Source organism: Cervus elaphus, chromosome 9 (genome assembly GCF_910594005.1).
Source record: "Cervus elaphus chromosome 9, mCerEla1.1, whole genome shotgun sequence".
Taxonomy (NCBI): Eukaryota; Metazoa; Chordata; class Mammalia; order Artiodactyla; family Cervidae; genus Cervus; species Cervus elaphus.
In genome coordinates this window covers 51,536,421-51,555,360 of record NC_057823.1, presented here as the reverse complement: position 1 = coordinate 51,555,360, position 18,940 = coordinate 51,536,421, and the positions used below count along the sequence as shown (strand labels likewise).

The window sequence follows — 18,940 nt, the reverse complement described above, 5'->3', positions numbered from 1 at the left end:
AGAACTTCTGAAAATTCCTTCTCTCATATGAATGTTTTTGGAGCCTGTAACAGTTTGGTCTGGTAGAAAACACTGGCAAATAAAATGTACTACCTACCTAGCAGGTTAACATAAATGGAAGCACACTGAAAAGAAGTCATTATGGCTAATTTGAACCCTTGTTAGTAACTGTAATTTTATACATATTATATACACAATGTATTTTAAGCTTGTATAATTGTTGTTGATTTCTATGATGGAACTGAACATACTTCTAAAGTCCAAGAAGCACTGAAAGCTGGAAGAAGGCTGATAACTTCTGCCTACACTTCACCATACATAAGCCCCTTGAGTTCACCAAAGTTGACAGATTTGCAGTTTAACTCCACAAGTCAGCAGCAAACCCTACAGCATCAACCATGCTGTTCTGGTAGGTGTAGCACAAAGATCAGAAGAAGCCAGTATGACACAAACTCAAGAGCCATACTGTTGATCTACAAACAATAACCCACACAGGAAAAAAAACTCTATTATAGGCTAACAAAGTAATTAATATTGCTTTAAACAAGCCACTTCACTTACAACCTCTGCTACCTCTTTTTTGCAATTTCCTCAAGTTCAAGTGGGCCTCAAGTTCAAGTTTATAGCTCTATCTCACAGCTATGAGATATATATATTTATAATTTAATGAGAACCATTATTTCTATCAAAATTCCTCCTTCAAATCCATTATATTCCTGTGACCAAAAAAAGTTTTCACTCTAAAAAAACTATGTAATTAATATAAAAGCTGATTCTTTTTCATAGTTCTTAAGAGTTCTAAGCTAATCAAATTCTAGTGATTATATGCAGAATCATCACATTAAAAAGTCCATAGTATTTAAAATATGATCGCTTAAGGGCCATCAATATGCATATTGTACAGATCCACCACTTTTTCAGAGACAAAATAAAAATAAAAAGTCACTCTGAAATGATACATGTTCAATCTGATTTCTCAATTTTTAAAATTATTTTTGATTCAACAATTCTTTACTTGATATATTCACAATTTAGATGAAACAGCCATAGAAAATTACAGACCATTAGTTTGTTCAATAGAAAGCCAGAAGATTAAAGAAGCCAACTTATATATACAATGTAGGCTTTTAATGTGGCCAAAGTCATTCTGATGGCAATAACAGACACAGGCCCCATCTCAAAATGGGGAAAATATTCTTTGCTTCACACAGGATAAACAAGTTGAATGAATCTATAGAAAGTATAATTTAAAATACTCATCACATCATTAGGATACATACATGTGAAAAAGCATGTGAATATTTTAAACAGCTTTATTAAGATATGCATTTATGTATTAAGATATATGTACTTATTATAATGTATATATTAAGACATAATTGATATATAACTCACCCAGGTAAAGTATACCACTTGATGTTTTTTAAAGTATATTCACAGATATATACAACCATTACCATTAGAACATTTTTACCATCTAAAAAGAAGCCCTGTATACCCTTTAGCTATCACTCTTCCAATCCTTAGATGTGAGTATTTAAGTATCAACATTAAAGTTTCAATATCCAGGACATGGTGAACATACTTGGTTTTAAGTTTTAATGCCCTAAATTTGTGTCCTTTTCTTAAAAGTAATTTTTAGTATTCAGTCTAAATTTGCTCCTTAAACCTCCAGGATCACAATTTTATCCTTTCTTCAGGTAATTCCTGTTTGTGAAAAAGGGTATCAAGGCAATGTGTACATTCCCTCGTACACATGAACACACCACCTTTTAGCACCCACAACAAACAAAAATACATAAAAACAGAGCCACAAACACATTTTAAAATGTGTCTATCCAATACTATCTACATAATAAGGAATTATCCTTATTCTATGCCACGTGCCTTTCTTGGGTTTAGAAAAGTAGAAACGGACTCCAAGTCCAACCGTGCCAAAATTAACAGGGCCTTAAAGAACGTTAGACACTCTTTTCCTCCACCCACATTAAATATACACCCCAAAAACTGTTGATTCACCGGATTTGCAGCTGCCAAAGAAAGTAGACTAGCTCAGTGGTTGACATTTCCTTTTGGCAGTCATTAGTCCTTAATGTGTCGCTTTCTAGAGGCTAAATGCAATGGTTTCATTCCTTTCTGCTTTAGTAGATCATTTTTTTGGGCCTGAGGAAATGTATCAAAGGATAAAACCACCTTAAAAGAATGCTGTCAATCAAAGATGTTATAATATAAAAGTAATATGATTAAAACTCCTCTCTCCATAAACCCCTTATCACTAGAATCAGAATAGTAACTTTCTAAATCGGTGCAAATTAAAAGGGAAAAGCAAACATTTCCCAACACCCCTAACTGTCAGTGAGCCACCCACTAACAGGAGAAAAGAGGACTGCTTCTAGCAAATCTTCCTTGTGAAATGGTACCTTAAGGGTTCTTCGTTCCCACCAAGTCAGGTTTGCCATCCCCTGTACACTAATTAATTGCTGGTTCTATATCTACTATTGTTTCTCCCTTCACCCACTCTTCAATGCCAATCAATGCCAACCTTGTCTTTGAATACCCTATTTAGTATAGTCTTAGACTTGAGTGTTTTATAATAAAATAATTTCATTTGTGCTTTTTTAAAAAACTTTATTGCATAGCATTATCTCTTCTAAGCCAGATCGCCTCATTCCGGTTTTTGCCCACAAAAAGTGCTAAAAAAAAAAAAAAAAAAAAGAGGGGAGAACACAAGAGTACAAAGAATGTTTATATTCAAACACCATTTTCCCTAGCTAGAGGCCATGTATTTTCATAATCAACAGCGAAAGCAAGGAATCTGAAACCATTATGGCCAACAAAATACTGTTAAAGCCACCTAAAATTGTGCTGAGGCAACTTCTTAATCAGTAGGAAGTGTATAGGCGATAAGTCATGTGACCACGGAGGGGCGCAGGCCTGGCTAATTACTATCATTTATTATATTCCATTCAAAGTTTAGTGAACAACCAAGGTAACATCACTACTAAATTATACAATAGTCAAGTACAGATAAGAAAAATTTCTTACTACACATGATAGAGCTTTAAAACTATGATTCAGTGCTCGCTTCAGCAACACATATACTAAAATTGGAACAATACAGAGAAGATTAGCATGGCCCCTGTGCAAGGATGACACGCAAATTCGTGAAGCGTTCCATATTTTTAAACACTCTCCAACATAAATCACAGCAGGATCCTCTATGACCCACCTCCCAGAATATTGGAAATAAAAGCAAAAATAAACAAATGGGACCTAATGAAACTTAAAAACTTTTGCACAACAAAGGAAACTATAAGCAAGGTGAAAAGACAGCGCTCAGATTGGGAGAAAATAATAGCAAACAAAGCAAGAGACAAAGGATTAATCTCAAAAATATACAAGCAACTCCTGCAGCTCAATTCCAGAAAAGTAAATGACCCAATCAAAAAATGGGCCAAAGAACTAAACAGACATTTCTCCAAAGAAGACATACAGATGGCTAACAAACACATGAAAAGATGCTCAACATCACTCATTATCAGAGAAATGCAAATCCAAACCACAATGAGGTACCATTACACGCCAGTCAGGATGGCTGCTATCCAAAAGTCTGCAAGCAATAAATGCTGGAGAGAGTGTGGAGAAAAGGGAACCCTGCTGCTGGGAATGCAAACTAGTACAGCCACTATGGAGAACAGTGTGGAGATTCCTTAAAAAACTGGAAATAGAACTGCCATATGACCCAGCAATCCCACTCCTGGGCATACACACTGAGGAAACCAGATCTGAAAGAGACGCGTGCACCCCAATGTTCATCGCAGCACTGTTTATAATAGCCAGGACATGGAAGCAACCTAGATGCCCATCAACAGACGAACGGATAAGGAAGCTGTGGTACATATACACAATGGAATATTACTCAGCCATTAAAAAGAATTCATTTGAATCAATTCTAATGAGATGGATGAAACTGGAGCCCATTATACAGAGTGAAGTAAGCCAGAAAGATAAAGACCAATACAGTATACTAACTCATATATATGGAATTTAAAAAGATGGTAATGATAACCCTATATGCAAAACAGAAAAAGAGACACAGATGTACAGAACAGACTTTTGGACTCTGTGGGAGAAGGCGAGGATGGGATGTTCTGAGAGAATAGCATTGAAACAAGTATACTATCAAGGGTGAAACAGATCACCAGCCCAGGTTGGATGCATGAGACAAGTGCTCAGGACTGGTGCACTGGGAAGACCCAGAGGGATGGGATGGAGAGGGAGGCGGGAGGGGGGATCGGGATGGGGAACACATGTAAATCTATGGCTGATTCATGTCAATGTATGGCAAAAACCACTACAATACTGTAAAGTAATTAGCTTTCAACTAATAAAAATAAATGAGGGGAAAAAAAACAAAACTATGATTCAGGGGAGGGCAATGGCTGTGATAATGCTTGAGGCAGTAGACTATGGAACGCCTAGATGATTAAGTAACAACCATTTCTGACCTTCTAAAAAAAATTGCTTGCTAACAATTTAGCCTAGAACACTACATCATTCAATGACTACACTAGCTACACTCCTTTTTTGGAGAATCAAGGAAATCAAATCAAATACAGTGACAAAGGGTTTACTTCAAGGACAAATGCACAAGAAACCAAACACAGCTGGGCAACCAGCCTCAGAGGCAATACAGGAAGCCTAGGAGCCTCTCCTAACTGGCTGCACCATTCTCCAGTCTCAAATGCCTGACCCAACGTTACCCTCCATGCGGCCTAGCTAATTCATAGCTGCTGTCCACCCACAGATTCATTTTGCCATGATCCCTCATGACCTTGACTCTACTTAACGGCATAAGTCCTTACTTCAGTTTTCATTTACTAACTGCATCGTTTTCTCATTTTTCCATACAAATTTCCAAGAGAATTAATTAACCTAGGTAAGAACTGGGGACTGAGAAGGGGACTGGAGAGAATAAAGCAAGCTCTTTTAGATTCTGCAAGACAAATGCCTTCAGAAAGGCTGTAAGACATGGCAAAAACTGTGCCCTTAAATATCTAATATGCTGGCATCTACTCGAATAACCATAATAATAAGATATGTCTTTTAACTTTTTATTATGGGATTTTCCCAAACATCCAAAAAGATTAAGAATAGTAAAAGGAACTTCCTTATTCAGTATTACCAGCCATCAACTTTCTGCTTTCTTGTTTCATTTGTAATAGTTATGTTAGTTTTGGGGTAGGGTTTTTAAAACAAATCTACAACATCATGTCATTTCATAAGGCATTCATCATAAACCTATGTTTGTCACTGGATGGTCAAATCTTGAGGGTTAAAAGAACTATCATTTGTCCAAAACCTCAAATTGCAAATAGACAGTTACTGGTCTTTATCATCAAAACCCTGAAACTAACAAAACTTTTTTCTTTTTATGGCTATACCTCATGGATGGGATCTTAGTTCCCTGACCAGGGATTGAACCCGGGTCCCTGGCAATGGTAGGGCAGAGTCCTAACCATTAGACCACCAGAGAATTCCCAAACTACTGTAATTCTTGATTCATAGTGGTTTTGAGAAAATAATTAATTTTACACTAGCAGGGAAAACCAAGTTAAAAAAAAAAGTTTGATTCCTGCTCTAGAGTTTGCCAAAATGAAAGATCTACAGACAGCAAGTAAGAGCTAGTCAATGGAATCCGTTTTAACAAACACTGTGATTAGCATTCTACTTTTAAATGGAAGCTTTTGGTAAATGCTACAAAGTTCAATGTTGCTTTGAAACAGAAAAACTCAACACATCTCTTACTAATGATTTGAAGTCCATTTCCTAAATTAAGAAATTTCGGTAGCCTAAGATAAACCATGTTTGAAAAGGTTTAAGGGAACAAGGGATTCCTTTATCACCAAAAAAATGACTCAATAAGAGTATATATAAATGACCAACTTTAAAAAACTAAACAATTTTCCAGTATTTTCACCAATACAGAATATTAAAAGCAACATAAACACATACATCTATTTCCCAGCAACAAGTGCATTTATTGTTAGGAGCTTTAAAGATTATAGTTGGGTACACTGATCAAACATCTAGAATTTTTCTTATAAAATATTTCAGGTTATGCAATGTTCATACAGAAACAAGGGCAAGTCAAAGCACAGATCTTTTATTCCTAGAAGATGAGTTGAGTTCCTTATGTGAGTCTACAAAACCAGTAATTCTCTTCAAAGCAGGGAGAAGTAATTCAGGACAAGTAAGTTCTGGAGTTAAACTTAAAGAACAATTAGCAAGGAAGCCTTGAAGTAAGATGCCACACTGCATCTATATGGTACAAACTGCAAATTACAAAACCCGAAGTTAGAATATCTGCAACTGGAGTAAAACCAGAAGGTCAATCACTTCAACCCATCTGAAAATAATACTTGTAAGACAATTTATTGACTAGTTATTATTTTAGCATAAAGCAACTCAAGTGAAATATCTTCTTTATGGTATGTTTCCAAATTACACCATTATGAAAAGGTCTTATACTGTTTTCAGAGAATGACCAAACAAAATCTGTTCGTAGCAGTCTCTGGTTCTAAATACTGAATATTCCACTTTAAAATAAATAAATTATCAGCTGTCAAGTACTTATTTAGCAGTCATCTGATGTGAACACAGATTCAACATAAAATGAAATTTTAAAAAGGTACATTCACTCAGAGAAGAAAAACATCACATTCCACTGACTTTTGTGATGAAGAAATACAAAAACCAAAGTAACTTTCAAGAGAGCAGGCATGAAATCAAAGAGAAGAAATTTCCTGGCAGCCAGGGCTACATCTATCTCTGGCAAGGACAGTCTAGAAATTCAACCAGTTCTTTTTAACTACCTTAGGTCCTCTAAAACACCCAATTTAAATTTAAAAAATTTTTTAAGATCATTGGACAGAAAATATTAGGGTAGAAAGTTACGACTGATAAGCTTTTAATTTAACATTTTGGTCCTAAATGGGTATTCTAGACAAACAGGCTTATTTTATTAAAAAAAATTAAATGCCTAGTTTGCTACATTTAAACAATGACACTATTTTTAATGAATCGGTTTAGTCTCAACATGACAACTTTGCCAAAAGTAAAAAGAATAGATGAGGAAGAAAGAACTGTATTATTAATTTCGTAAAACAATACCAATTTGCACATGTATACAGCATTTTCTAGTTTTATGCTCATGTCAAACATGGCATCCCTTTTCCTTTCCACACTCAAATGAGGTGGGGTGGGAAGAAGATCCTCTTCAGCTAAAATCAGATACTTTAAACTACAAGATGATGCAGACTGAGGGTGGAGGCTGTTACTTCGGCTCTCTGCTACAGACAGAGCAAGAAACCAAGATATCACACAGAGCCAAGAAGACAGGACAGCATCCTCAGTCACTGACTACCCAGGTCCCTGTTCACCTTTTCCAGACTACAGTTCATTTATTGCTCTCTTCTCTCAAGGCATGTTGATATTTTTGCATTACCACCATCAACTTTCCCATCTTCTTCATTTTCCTTGGTCTTGAGTGTTTCTCTGTGCCTTCTAACAAAGTCAGGTAGAAGGGTAGCTATTAATGACTGTTTCACAGCTGAGAAAACAGCTATGGGGGAGGCTATGTGATCAAGCTTTAATGATACCTATTCTAGGTAAGCATTATTATCTACCATCCTTGGCATCATACATGAAAGGTACCACCAAAAATAGCTCTGGACTAAAAATCAGAAGCCTCAATTCTAATCTTAACTATTCTTACCTGGGTATGATCAGGGCCAAGTTACCGCCAGGTCTTAGGCTGTTTTGAAAATAGGTGATTGGTTTTAGTTCTGATTAAGATGGGGTAAACACATTCCATGTCTATCCCAATGAATGCAACTAAAGACTCTGGAGAGAATACACAGAGTAGCAATCTTGAGAACTGAAATGAAAAAGGGCCCAAGTCACAATTACAGTTGGCAGACAGGGCTGTATCTGCCTGAGTAACTATCAGAAGAAGCAGACTCTAAATAAACAAATAAATAATCAAGATACAGAAGTACTAAACCAACTGAATCAGTCAATGTCATCAACCAACTCAATCTAATTAGCATATATATTAAAAGAACACTCCAACCAACAATAGCAAAGAAAAAAAAATAACCATAGTCAAGTGCAGATACAATATCACAAAGGTAGCACTACTGGGTCATAAAACAAATCTCAATAAATAATTTAAAAAACTAAAGTCATGCAAAATATGTTCTCTGACCATACTGAATTTGAATTAAGCTAGGAATCAGTAAAGGCTTCCTAGGTGGCACAGAGGTAAAGAATCCGCCTGTCAATGCGGGAGATAAGGATTCAATCCCTGAGTTGGGAAGATCCCCTGGAGTAGGAAATGGCAACCCACTCTAGTATTCTTGCCTGGAAAATTCCATGAACAGAGGAGAATAGCGGGCTACAGTCCACAGGGTCACAAAAAGTGAGACATGACTGTACACACACATAGACAAGAAATCAGTAACAGAAATTTAACAAGAAAATACTTGGAAACTAAACATACTGTACTTCCAAATAATCCACTGGTCAAAGAGGAAAACTCAAGGAAAAATTTTAAACTAAACAAAAATGAAGTATGAAGACAAAGCAGGGCTTATATGGAAATCTGCCCTAAATCTTTACACTAAAAAAGAGAAAAGGTCTCAAGTCAATAACTTAATTTCCTACCTCAAGGAACTAGAGAAAGAACAAAATAAACCTAAAGGAAAAAGAAGAAACAATGAAGAACAGAAATCAGTGAAATTGAAAATAACGGAGGAAAAACACACACACAATGAAACCATAAAAAGCTGGTTCATTCAAAAGATAAATAGAATTGATAAACCTACAGCAAGACTGGCAAAGAAAATAGAGAGACTAGACTCAAATTACCTACACTTGGAATGAATTAGAGAATATGGCTATAGACTCCCCACAAATACTAAAGGGATAATAAGAGACTGCTACAAACAATTTTCTCATATAAAACTTGATTAAATGGATAAAATGGACCAATTCCTTAAAAGCCACTAACTTTCAGAATTTATCTAAGAAGAAATATATAACCTAAATAATATCACATCCAATAAGAAAAACTGAGTTTGTATTTTAAAACCTTCCAAAAAATTAGTTGGCTGGACCAGATTAAAGCTTGGCAAACTTCTGTAAAGGGCCAGACAGCAAATACTGTGGGCTTTTAGGGCCATTCCATCTCGGTCACAAGAACTTAACTATGTCACTGCAGTGGAAAAGCAGCCATGGACTGTAAGTAAACAAATGAGTATGGCTACGTTCCAATAAAGTTTACAAAAATAGATGGCAGGCCACCTAATAAGTTTAATTTGTCAACCCTACACTATGATAACTAATGTTACTTTCAAATTCCAAAATTTATAATTCTATACTTCCAAGGTCAAAAATCACTGATAAATAGTTGAAGAAAAAGGATAATGCAAACACTATCACAGAGATAACTGACTGCCCCCCCCCCCAAAATGTGATGTGTTTATTTTCTTCTGATGCAAAACCAAAGATTTCTACTACCGTACAGAGATATATTACCAGATCATGAAAAAGTGGTGTGGGACATGCAGGACATGATGGACAACTCGAGGGTATGGTCAATCCCTTTGTAACACGACACTACACCATCACTGAAGAACACACTAAAAAGAACACTGAGGAACTGAACTGAAATGTGGACAAACGTGACAACTTCCAGGCATGCCTTCAAGCACCTCCCTTAAGATGGACTCAGTATCTAAGCTTCAGTGTGGGGAGGATTACAGGAGGATTACAATTCTTTGGAAGAATAAAAAGTTCACACTTCCGAAATTTCACAGAAGAAATTTAAGGTCAAAACATAGTGGGTTCATTTCTCTTCACCTCCAGGAACAAAGCCGATGCTTTATTCAAAACCACATTAAGCTTCTAGTTCAGATCCCAGTCCTTGTACCCTCCTACACTGAAGTTCTTTCCATCGATTAGAGCTAACAGGGTCAGTTTCACTCCTAGTCAAAGGGTCTGAGTGTAACCCAGTCCCATCAGGCTAGCATCGTTTACTTTAGCAGAGAGAGAAGTTCTACAGTCCAGCTTGTACTTACTTTAGCAGCAATGCCAAGGCGGGTGTTGTTACTGCCGGTTGTCTACTCGAGGTTTATCAACATTTCAATCTTCTCATTCACCTTCTGGTAGATTGACCCTCCAAATTCAGTGCCATCATTCACGTGAGTGTGCAGCTAGAAGTCTGCAACCTTGTAACCCAGGGTACAATTATTCTGTGACAATTTGGATTTGGCTGTGTCAAAACTCATCTGATAGCCAGCAAGCCAACCTTCAAAGGCCAACACAGCCCAGCCACAGATGGTTGGTCCAGAAAAATCTATATCAACATTACTGCCAAACTGAAACAATCCCAGTAATACGAGGCCTTCAATTTCCCACTCTTCTTTCCTGTGTTCGGTACAAATATGGGATCAAGAGTCAGTTTCAACCCTTCAGCCAACTTATTCTCCCAAGTGATTTCTATCCATTACACTTCTGGGTGAAAGTGAGTCCACAGTTACAGATCCTGTATTTGGTCTCTAGGTTGCCTGATGCTTTCCTTTTATCAGCATAAGCATGACCAGAAGTAGAAAATTTCACTCCACTACATGACTTGATTCTCAGATCTATTTTGACCATGCCAAATCCATATTCTTTGTTGAAGACATCTTTGGCAGCCTTTCCTAGGTCACAGTAAGTCGGTGTATTACACCTATCTCTGACCAGAGTGCCTGTTCCCTCCGCCAGGGCACCGCTAAAGGTCTTCTTCAGACCAACACTGTTCCTAACTGACTGTTTTGATCAAGACTTTCTGCAAGTATGTACTGTAGTAAACAAAGTCCCCTCCTCCCTCCAACAACTCACTCTCTCAGTCAAACTAGTCCTAAATGAATCATTACCTAAAAAAAAAAAAAAAAAATCACATTATTAAGGTAAAGGCTAAAACTCAATGCATCTGCAGCCTGACACTGGACAGGCTTCTGGGCCTGCTCCATCATCCTAATTTCAAGAGATCACTCCACTACTGCTCCATTAAGCCAGTGCCATTTTATCTAATATATAAACATGCATCTTTCTGTGTACAAAAGGTTAGGATCTCGCCTGTTAAAAACTGCAATTCATAATGCCAGAATGGCATAGCAAGAAGTATCTCAAACCTCTTAGAAAGCAACATAAAATACAACTAGAGACATCTTCCTCAGACTTAAGGTCTTTTAAACCTCTCATCTGACACCACAAGAAAATCATACAATTTTTGACAAATAAGCTTTCCAAATTACATAAATGTCAAGAGGAAGAAGTCCTACACATGTTTGAATTTTGCATTCAATGCAACATCTATTTATACCTAAATTCTCCAAATATGCTAGGCAGATCACAGAACAGCTTACACTAACAAATCAATAAAATCATACAGCTACAGAACTATGGACTAGCAATACAGGGAAGAGTCTACTGCAGGAAACCCAAGGGTTCACACAAAGATGGAAATCGTAGCGTATTATATAACAACACTCGGGCCCTATAGCTGCGTATCACAGAACCAACTGAAACATCTGTGACATCATGCACCACCAGAGAGTCTAGCAGGATACTCTAACACGGCTTTCTTTTCTTGTTTAGTTCACTTCAAGCAGCTATACAAGAGCTGGGTTTACCTTATTTACTGTGAAGTATTTCACTAATAAGTTTCATTTATAGAGCTATACAGTGAAAAATTCCATGATTATTAAAGACGATGGTATAAAATCATATTTTCTGACTTACAAAGATGCATTATAATAAAAGTAGTAAGTGTTCAGATTCTCAGTTCACAGGGATCTGAGTTCAAACCGCAGCTATATGATTACACATTTCTGAGCAAGTAATAATTCAATAAGGGTTATTATGGTAGTCAAACAGGTAATAATATACGTCTCTCAGCACAATGACCAGTATATATGGTAAGTACTATAATAGTAAGATAATCCTTAGTTCTGCTATCAAAAAAAGAAACAATAAGAACAAATAAATGTATACATACACACACAGTCCAAATGAATTCTGGCATGCTATATACCAAAAATGGTGATATATAAAGAACAGAGAACTTTATAATCAGAAATAAAATAACCTATTCGAATTCTGAAAATTAGAAAATGTAGCTACAAAATAACGCAGTAACAAGCTCTTCGAAGAGTCCTTCCAAAGCTTGGAAGCTCTGGCTCTGCTAAAGTGGTTCCAGGAAAGCATTCGCAAAACTGAGAAGAGATCAGCATCTAGATTAAGTGCTTCCCTTCACTGCAATGACAATATATCTTCGAGAGCGAACATTAACTGCACCTTATTCATACATTCATATCTATTCTCTTAATCAGATAAAAATTTTATACCTGATATGTTACATAATCAAACCCCTCAAATACAGGCCCAGTCCAATACAAAAAATGTCTAGTTACTACTTCATTACTCTTTAAAGGTCCTAAAATCACTGCCTCCAATGCTTCAGGGCAAGAACAAAGACAAATTTAACCTTAAGCAACATCATCCTCACCAGGTCCTAAGCTGTACCAATTTTATTCTGCCTAAAACTAGTTTAAGGTATAAAAAAATACAAGCTATAACAGCTACTATGTAAGTTACCATCCAGACACTGAAGGAAGAAGCTGATGGCTTAACTCTTTAGCTACTCCTCTTAACTGGTTGGCTATCCAGTAGCTGTAACTATCCAAGAGAAATGTAAGACAAGCAAGAAATAAAAACTACATATGTAATCTAAAATTTTCAAGTAGTCATAGGTAAAAAGAAACAGGTAAAAAAATAAGAACAAATTTTATTTAACCCAATATATCCAAAATATTATCAATGAGACAGAGATATTTACAGCTTTTTCAGTGAAGTATGTCTTGGAAATTTGGTGTATAGTTTACACTCACAACACATCTCAATTTGGACCTGTCACATTTTAAGTGCTCAATAGCCACATATGCCTACTGGTTACCACACTGGATGGAACCAAGCTAAAGCTACTCAAGTCCAAGACATGTACTTCTTCTCACCAATTACAAATTCTAATTCTAGTAACTCAGCACATGACTGAACTGCTAGACAAGATTGCTAAGGTCACAACCAAGTGGAATTCTGGGAACTTCCTAGTAGTCGAATGGTTAGGGCTCTGCCCTTTCATTGCAGAGGTACTAGGTTTGATTCCCAGTGAGGGAACTAAAATCCCATAAGTTGTGCGTGTGGCAAACAAACAAACAAAACACACCCAAATGGAATTCATTTCAAAGACTGAGGTCTTTTATGTTTCAGACATTGTGTTAAGAATGTTCAGACTGGGGGACAAGAGGATTTTGGGTTGGGATGGGGGGAAGGGTTGTTCACTCGTTTATTGAGGGGAATGTGAGTATGGTAATAGAAACAAGTTTGGCCCTAATAAATTCTACTACCGGGAAAAACTCAAAGCACATGACCTACAAAGGGAGAAAGGACCAAATTAAGGATCAGCATATCCCTTAGCAGAAGAAGAGTGTGAAATAAAGAATTCAGCTGTACCCAAGTACACAGCTCTTCAGAAGGCGGTGTTTCACTGGCACTGAAATATCTTCAGAGAATATTATAACACAGAATTGGGCTCCAAAGTCAACTACACATTTAAGAAACAAATTTGAACACATTAAACTAGTAGCTGATTTTAACCTGTTAACCTAATTGTTTGTTTTTTCATTTTGTTCATTATTATTTTTTATTATGTTAATTGCATAACATAGCATTTACCATCTTAGTCAATTTTAAGCATATAGATCACAAGTCTTAAGAACATTTATATTACTGTGCAGCCATCACCACATCCATTTCCAGAACTTTTCATTTTCCCAAACTGAAACTCTGTTCCCATTAAACAGTAACTCAACACTCCCATCTCTGCTAGTGCCTGGCACTCCCACTCTCCTTTCTGTCTCTATGAATTTAACTCTTAGGAACCTCATGGAAGTGGGATCATACAGGATTTGTCCTTTGTGTCTGGCTTATTTCACTCAGCATAATATCCTCCAGGTCCATTCATGTTGTTGTCCCATTAACTTAACAGTTTGAACATTCTATGAATATCTTATGACTATGTAGAGAATATTAAGAGGGTTAAAACATTATTTTAAAATTTAGAAAACACTGCATACAAGAAAATGGACCAACTGGAAATACATATACCTAAATGTTAGTAGCAATGGTGGTTCAATAATTTAATGTACATGTGTGAATTTCAATTAGAAAAAATAAACAGTGGCAATAACTTTTTTCAAATTCAATTACATTTCAATTTCAATCCATTCACTTTTAAACCCATCCAAGTTGCTTTTCCTTCCCTAGAATCCTCACAGACAGAGTAACCTTAGGTTGATAGAGCAAGAACAAATTAAACTTAACCACAATAACCACATTTCATATCAAGGAAACCTGGAAAGTCATTTGTGAAACTACAGAGATCCACTGAACAGTCCCAAAACCCTCTACTGCCAGGCATCTGAAGTATTTCCATAATGTTAAGTAAGCACGGGTCAACTGAATTATTTTTAACACCAATGTTTCTTAAAGCTTCAGAGTAAGTCAGCAACAGATCTAACATCATCTCTTAACTCTCCAAACTACAATGCAAGAAGCAGCACTAAGGCTGCTGACCTTCTAGCCCTTGGAGTCTTTAAAAGACAGCTGGGCCCTCACCTTATAATCATTTACCCTCACTGCTTATTTCAGAGTATCTGATTTAATTTTTTTCCAAAAATGTCATCTGTATACTGAAAAACTGAAAAATCTACAAGAAGTAGGGGTAAACCACCCATGGCCACCTCCTCCATAATGCTCTAGAATGTAAGACAAATAAGAACAAGAATCTTTATTTTTTTCACTAATGTATCCCTAGCACCAAGAATATCCCAAACTGTTCACTTTATCCATTTTTCCCAAGTCAGCATGAGTTCTTATGAAGCAAGCACCTATTGAGTATCTCTTCTAGCATTATATTGAACCCTGAAAGAATATTTTAAAAATAGGCCCATCTTTCAAAAGTTTAAAACCAAGCTACAGAAATTGCATGGATAAAGGTAATACAATTAAGCAACAATTCAAGGAAGTAAAACAATTGAGTGCTACTTGCTTCAAGTAGCAAAAAATAATGTAGAATGGTGTAGTTTGAAATGGCGTTCAGCACAGAGATGGGGGTTGGGGAGGGCAGGGAAATGTGAGCCTTGAAGGAAGAGCAGGTTAGATTTAATCAAGTGGGAAGGGAATTTCAAAAACATAATGAACAATGTCCTACTGAAGGCATAAGCTCAGACTGACCTGAGCAGGTAGAACAAACACGAAATGGAGAAAGTGAAGAGAGTCAGGAATAAGACAATGGCAATGGAGACAAAAAAGGACAAATGCAATAAACCATCCTAGCAGTTTCACCACCTTACCTGTACATTGGCATTTCTTGGGGAACTTTTAAAAATACTGATGCCTGGAACTGAATCTGGTAATTATGACTTAATTTGGGTACAATCTAGACATCAGGATTTCTAAAAATTGCCCAAGGATTCTAATTTCCATCCAAAGTTAAGATTCACTGCCCTATCTCATCAACTGGACATTTTGAAAACAAAGCTCTATTAAATTTATTAATAAATTTATTAAATTATTATAAATTATTAAATGTTAATGTTTTATATTTAAATATTACTATTATATAATTGTAATAATTAAATTATTAAATATAAATTATTAAATTATTATAAAATTATTAAATCATTGTCTCAGAGGAAACACCAGTGTAACTTGCTAAGTGGCAACACAGGATGAAGAAGGAAGGCTCAAGAAATTACAACAAAAATATTGCAGTATGTATCTATAAAAATAATGACATGACTGGGAGAATTCAACAAGAGGAAAAAGTAAAAATACATGAGCCTTTCTGGATTTTTACCACTCCATCAACAAGTTCTATGTACTGAACCAGTTTTAATTAATACAAACTGTCCCAATTCTCCATAATAATAACTCATCTAATATTTTTCAAAAGAACTAATCAAAACTGAAAGTGAACCGTTTTTTAAAAATCAAGGTAGAGCTCAATGCAAAGACCATAAAATAAATACTTGATAAATTGCCTCAGGTTTCCCAGCTAGAAATAAACTCATCCTCCTTGCAATTCCCATGGTATTTAGTAAAACCTATGATGGCACTCCCAAAAATATGGGACTGTAGAGATGCTGTACGTTTCCAAAGGGAAGGATCAGTGCCTCATTCCTCCCCTTAAACAGTGCCCAGCACACTACTGTGCAGATTACACATAATATGAACTGCGTGACAAGAAGATACTGCCAGGTAAATTCTGACTATCACTGGAGGTTTTTGAATGCTTCATGAATAAGCAAACCCTATCCCCAGTTGATTCTGCTTCTTGCAGATCCTTTTACCCTAGTTCAGTTCAGTCGCTCAGTCGTGTCCGACTCTTTGTGACCCCATTAATCGCAGTATGCCAGGCCTCCCTGTCCATCACCAACTCCCAGAGTTTACTCAAACTCATGTCCATTGAGTAGGTGATGCCATCCAGCCATCTCATCCTCTGTCGTCCCCTTCTCCTCCTGCCCCCATTCCCTCCCAGCATCAGGGTCTTTTCCAATGAGTCAACTCTTCGCATCAGGTGGCCAAACTACTGGAGTTTTAGCTTCAGCATCAGTCCTTCCAATGAACACCCAGGACTGATCTCCTTTAGGATGGACTGGTTGGATCTCCTTGCAGTCCAAGGGACTCTCAAGAGTCTTCTCCAACACCACAGTTCAAAAGCATCAATTTTTCAACGCTCAGCTTTCTTCACAGTCCAACTCTCACATCCATACGTGACCACTGGAAAAACCACAGCCTTGACTAGACGGACCTTTGTTGGCAAAGTAATGTCTCTGCTTTTTAATATACTGTCTAGGTTGGTCGTAACTTTCCTTCCAAGGAGGAAGTGTCTTTTAATTTCATGGCTGCAATCACCATCTGCAGTGATTTTGGAGCCCAGAAAAATAAAGTCTGACACTGTTTTCACTGTTTCCCCCATCTATTTCCCATGAAGTGATGGGACCGGATGCCATGATCTTAGTTTTCTGAATGTTGAGCTTTAAGCCAACTTTTTTTACTCTCCTCTTTCACTTTCATCAAGAGGCTTTTTAGTTCACTTTCTGAAGTGAAGGCTTCTCTTCACTTTCTGCCATAAGGGTGGTATCATACGCATATCTGAGGTTATCGATATTTCTCCTGGCAATCTTGATTCCAGCTTGTGCTTCTTCCAGCCCAGCATTTCTCATGATGTACTCTGCATGTAAGTTAAATAAGCAGGGTGACAATATACAGCCTGGAGGTACTCCTTTTCCTATTTGGAACCAGCCTGTTGTTCCATGTCCAGTTCTAACTGTTGCTTCCTGACCTGCATACAGGTTTCTCAAGAGGCAGGTCAGGTGGTCTGGTATTCCCGTCTCTTTCAGAATTTTCCACAGTTTATTATGACCCACACAGTCAAAGGCTTTGGCCTAGTCAATAAAACAGATATAGATGTTTTTCTGTAATTCGCTTGCTTTTTCGATGATCCAGCAGATATTGGCAATTTGATCTCTGGTTCCTCTGCCTTTTCTAAAACCAGCTTGAACATCTGGAAGTTCACTGGTCACGTATTGCTGAAGCCTGGCTTGGAGAATTTTGAGCATTACTTTATTAGCGTGTAAGATGAGTGTAATTGTGTGGTAGTTTGAGCACTCCTGGGGATTGCCTTTCTTTGGCACTGGAATGAAAACTGACCTTTTCCAGTCCTGTGGCCACTGCTGGGTTTTCCAAATTTGCTGGCATATTGAGTGCAGCACTTTCACAGCATCATCTTTCAGCTCAACTGGAATTCCATCACCTCCACTAACTTTGTTCGTAGTGATGCTTTCTAAGGCCCACTTGACTTCACATTCCAGGATATCTGGTTTTAGGTGAGTGATCAAACCATCATGATTATCTGGGTCGTGAAGATCTTTTTAGTACAGTTCTTCTGTGTATTCTTGCCATCTCTTCTTAATATCTTCTGCTTCTGTTAGGTCCATACCATTTCTGTCCATTATCAAACCCATCTTTGCATGAAAAGTTCCTTTGGTATCTCTAATTTTCTTGAGATCTAGTCTTTCCCATTCTGTTGTTTTCCTCTATTTCTTTGCAGGGATCACTGAGGGAGGCTTTCTTATCTCTCCTCACTATTCTTTGGAACTCTGCATTCAAATGGGAATATCTTTCCTTTTCTCCTTTGCTTTTCGCTCCTCTTCTTTGCACAGCTATTCGTAAGGCCTCCTCACAACTATTTTGCCTTTTTGCATTTCTTTTCCATGGGGATGGTATTGATCCCTGTCTCCTGTACAATGTCATGAACCTCTGTCCATAGTTCATCAGGCACTCTGTCTGTCAGATCTAGTCCTTTAAATCTATTTCTCACTTCTACTGTATAGTCATAATGGATTTGATTTAGGTCATACGGGTCATAGTAGTGGTTTTCCCTACTTTCTTCAACTTAAGTCTGAATTTAGCAATAAGGAGTTCATGACCTGAGCCACAGTCAGTTCGCGGTCTTGTTTTTGCTGACTGTATAGAGCTTCTCCATCTTTGGCTGCAAAGAATTAATCAATCTGATTTCCGTGTTGACCATCTGGTGATGTCCATGTGTAGAGTCTTCTCTTGTGTTGTTGGAAGAGGGTGTTTGCTATGACCAGTGCATTCTCTAGGCAAAACTTTATTAGCTTTTGCCCTGCTTCATTCCATACTCCAAGGCCAAATTTGCCTGTTACTCCAGGTGTTTCTTGACTTCCTTTTACCCTAAGGTTTC

General features: G+C 37.1%; 1 protein-coding gene, 1 non-coding gene and 1 pseudogene across 4 annotated transcripts in view; 1 reads left to right on the top strand and 2 right to left on the bottom strand.

Annotated features, from left to right (window-relative positions):
* The window catches only part of CTNNA1 (catenin alpha 1), a 171,328-nt gene that overhangs the window by 86,566 nt on the left and 65,822 nt on the right, over positions 1 to 18,940 (bottom strand). The window lies entirely within an intron of this gene.
* Positions 3,078 to 3,184, top strand: LOC122701082. Its single transcript, XR_006342932.1, has one exon. It is a non-coding gene; the product is annotated as a U6 spliceosomal RNA (small nuclear RNA).
* LOC122700199 lies at positions 8,413 to 15,734 on the bottom strand (annotated as a pseudogene).